At 33.0% G+C, this 4,008-nt stretch overlaps 1 pseudogene; it reads left to right on the top strand.

Annotated features, from left to right (window-relative positions):
- Positions 1-588: 588 nt before the first annotated feature.
- Positions 589-3,044, top strand: LOC129299526 (probable terpene synthase 11; annotated as a pseudogene).
- The last annotated feature ends 964 nt before the right edge of the window (positions 3,045-4,008 follow it).

Below are 4,008 nucleotides of genomic sequence, written 5' to 3' on the forward strand. Positions count from 1 at the left end.
TTATTAGAGTTCGATAGGTAATGGAATTTATGTAAAGTAAAGAAACAAGGTTGCGTTTATACTATTTACACATTATTATCCAGACAAAAAATTTGTTAGGCAAAAGGAAGAATTCTTTAGAGAATGACAACTAAATAAAACTCCGTAAAAAATTAATGTCAAATCATAATTTCATCATAATTTTGATTCTCGTTAATCCATTAAGTTGATCCTCAAGAACAATCCAACTAAAATGATTGATGGTTGAATGATTATAAGCCAGTCTAACTGATTACTTTCAAAACATTTTTTTTAAAACAAATTTAATAATATTGATTCCATTTAAAAAATGAGATATAAATTTAAGGCTTTGGAAGAAAAATATATTTTTAATCCCTTAATTTCACTTACTTTATAATTTGATTCTTCATCGTGAATCATTCAATTTATAAAAAAATAAACAAATACTGTATATATTTCCCAAAAGACATAATAATGTATGTATATTTTTTTAATAAGAATAATATATCTATATAAACAGATGATGCGATAAGCAAATTCATCTCATGCCACAACTTATTATTAGACCAACCAACGTTAACGATAGCTATGTCTACTGCAACGTTAAAGACGACGACAATGGCTGCGTCTGCGGTTAAATATCGCAGAGTTCGTTCATCACATATAAGTTCATGGCCATTCAGGCATCAATCATCCAACTTATTTTTCCACCACGATCGGAAATCAACAAAAATAATACATGCTAGATCCATAATTGCATCAGCTTGATTACAAGGTATAAAGCTTGAAAGCCATACATGATGCTAAAGCCTTAATTATTATTTGTCTTTCGATAATCATATATATCGTTTTATTTCTTTGCATTGGTGTTTAGTACTTGGTAGCTGCTCAAACTGATGAATTCAAACCAAGCATGGAAGCTCGGAAAAGAAGAGTCCAAGAGGCCCTGCGAAACACGACGGATCCAAAGGCGACCTTGAAGATGATAGACACGATACAACATCTGGGAATTTCGCACCACTTCGAGGAAGACAAAGATTCGATATTAAGATGTTTGTGTGGTTGGGACGCTGGTGACGATCTCTTTGCCACTGCTCTTCGCTTTCGTCTCCTCAGGCATAATGCCATCTTCACTACTAGTTCATCAGGTTCAGCTTATAATTTTGTGTTCCTTTTTTAAAATTTGAAATTGATCATACAGAAAACTAATGATCACTTAAAATAGGCTGGTGAAAACATGAGAAACTTAATTATAGAAGTAACACATTATTCTGAACAACTTTGAACTGATCAGTTGAGTGTTGACTCGTGGTGTAGATCACGTTTTCAAGAAATTTATGGACAAAAGCGGGAGATTCAAGGAACCAATCAGCAGGGACACGTGGGGTGTGTTAAGCTTGTATGAGGCATCGTACTTGGGAGAAGAGGGGGAAGATATGTTAACGGAGGCCATGGGCTTTACGAAGCTCCATCTTCATCGATCCTTACCAGATCTCAGCCCTGAAGAAGGAGGCCGTGTCGCTAGAGCCTTGAAAATTCCAAGGCACCTCAGAATGGCCAGGCTTGAAGCCAGAGACTACATTCATGAATATGAAAAACTTAGCAACCACATGCCAGCTCTCTTGGCTTTGGCCAAGTTAGACTTTGACATGGTTCAGTCGCTGCACCAACAAGAATTAGCAGAGATTTGCAGGTAAGGCAGATCTCATTCATTTAACACTTTGATCATATTGAGTTCTGCACATGGACAAATTTTCTATTTGACATTTTTAGGTGGTGGAAACAACCGGGGCTCGTTGATAAACTTGGTTTTGCGAGAGATAGACCATCGGAGTGCTTCCTGTGGACAGTGGGGATATTTCCAGAGCCATACTATTCTAATTGCCGGATTGAACTCACCAAAACCATCTGCATATTACTGGTTATGGATGATATCTTTGACTCTTATGGCACCTTGGATGAACTTGTTCTTTTCACTGAAGCCATCAGAAGGTTGATCTGCTAGTCCAATAATTTCTGGTTATCACTGAAAAAAATCAACGCGTACGTGATTCAGAATTGATCATATTGTTAACTTATATTCTTGTTTGCAGGTGGGATCTGGACGTGATGGAGGAGCTGCCCGAGTATATGAAGATATGCTATATGGCATTGTATAACACTACCAATGAAATTGCCCCCAGAGTTCAGAAAGACCACGGCTTGACCGTGGTTGCACACCTGAAGAGAACTGTAAGAATATCTGAATAAATAATCAGAAATCATGACAAACATTAGAAAAAAGTACTAATCACCATGATGGGATTAAGCAAGAAATTAATTAATAACTATTGGGTGCAGTGGATAGACATATTTGAAGCTTTTTTAAAGGAAGCGAGGTGGTTCAGCAGAGGGGAGATACCAAATGTTGAAGAATATCTGGAGAACGGTGTGAGTTCTGCGGGATCATACATGGCAATGGTGCACGCATTCTTCTAACAGGAGACAATCTCTCAGAGCAAAATGTTTCCATGATGCAGAATCCGCCGTATCCAAGGCTCTTCACTGTGTGTGGCGAAATTCTTCGCCTTTGGGATGATCTGGGAACTTCAACGGTACGTACGTGCACGGGCCTCTCTTTAATCTCATTTCATTTGTCGCTTAAATACGATCTCCATTAATGATTACTATTAATAAATTAATTAATGAAGAAGTTTGACGGTGAATGGTGATGATTAGGAGGAACAAGAAAGAGGAGACAATGCATGCAGTATCCAATGCTACATGAGAGAGAATCATCCTGTAGAGGAAGACAAAGCGAGAAAATACGTAAGAGAGCGTATGGGGAAGCTATGGTGGGAACTAAATAACATAGCAATGGCAACGAAGTCTCTGCCTTGGTCAATCGTGAAGGCTTCGTTTAACGTAGCAAGAACTGCGCAGGTGATTTATGAGCATGGAGATGACAAAAGCGCGCATAGCGTGGATGATTACGTCCAAGCTTTGCTCTTCCAACCCTTCTCAAACCATTGTTCCCACATAAATCCTTAATTAGAAGGAGTGTATATGTGTAGGTCCTCAATAATTGTAAAATTGTTCCACATTCATAGGCACTCCTCTGCTAAAACATTGTAAGGTTTTTTTTTTTTTTATGAGTTGAATGTTAAAAAATATAAGGTATTTTTAATATTTAAAAATGTAATCATTTTTTTAAAATTACTTTTAATAATAAATTACTTTACATTTATTTTAAAGTGCAATACCTTATTAAATAGAGATAAGTATGAAAAACAATTGTTAGTTTAAAAATAAATAAGTAATAATTTTATTGATAAAATTTAATTAAAAATGTATTATATTTTTAAATAAATGAAGTGATGGATGGGTTGTACCCGTTCTACAGAGGAAGAGGACATGGGCGGAATCAAGATAAAAATTGGATCGGGCCAAATTATTTAAATAAATTTTTTTGCATACTATTGATAATTTTTTTAATATTTAGAATATTATTTTATTATAAATGTAAATGAAATTTTAAATACCTATATTATATGAAAAATATTATAAGAAATATCATTGGAAATTATTTAATACTTTAAGAAATTAAAAATATTTAAAGTTAAGTCAAATATTTTTGTACATATGATATGAACTCTAAAATACACTTGACCTACTAAAACTAACATTAATCAATACTATTTACAAAAATAAATAATAATATATTTATTTAAATACTTACTCAATTTTTTAATAATAATTTATTCAAAAAAAGTATTAAAAAACCTAACATATACAATACGCTCTTCGTTTAAAAATATAAGATATTTTTAAATAAATTTTATCCTAATAAAGTAATTATCTACTTTTTAAATAACCCCTATCTTTTTATATTTATCCCTATTAAATACCTGATAATAAATAAAAATTATTTATTAATAGGGGTATTTAAAAAAAGATAATAATTATACTTTAAAAAATTAAAAAATACTTTATATTTTTAAATATTTAATTTTTTAAAAATATTTGATA

The sequence above is a fragment of the Prosopis cineraria genome, unplaced genomic scaffold (genome assembly GCF_029017545.1).
Source record: "Prosopis cineraria cultivar Desert tree isolate PC_DT_omini unplaced genomic scaffold, ASM2901754v1 PC1191, whole genome shotgun sequence".
In the NCBI taxonomy this organism is placed as follows: domain Eukaryota; kingdom Viridiplantae; phylum Streptophyta; class Magnoliopsida; order Fabales; family Fabaceae; genus Prosopis; species Prosopis cineraria.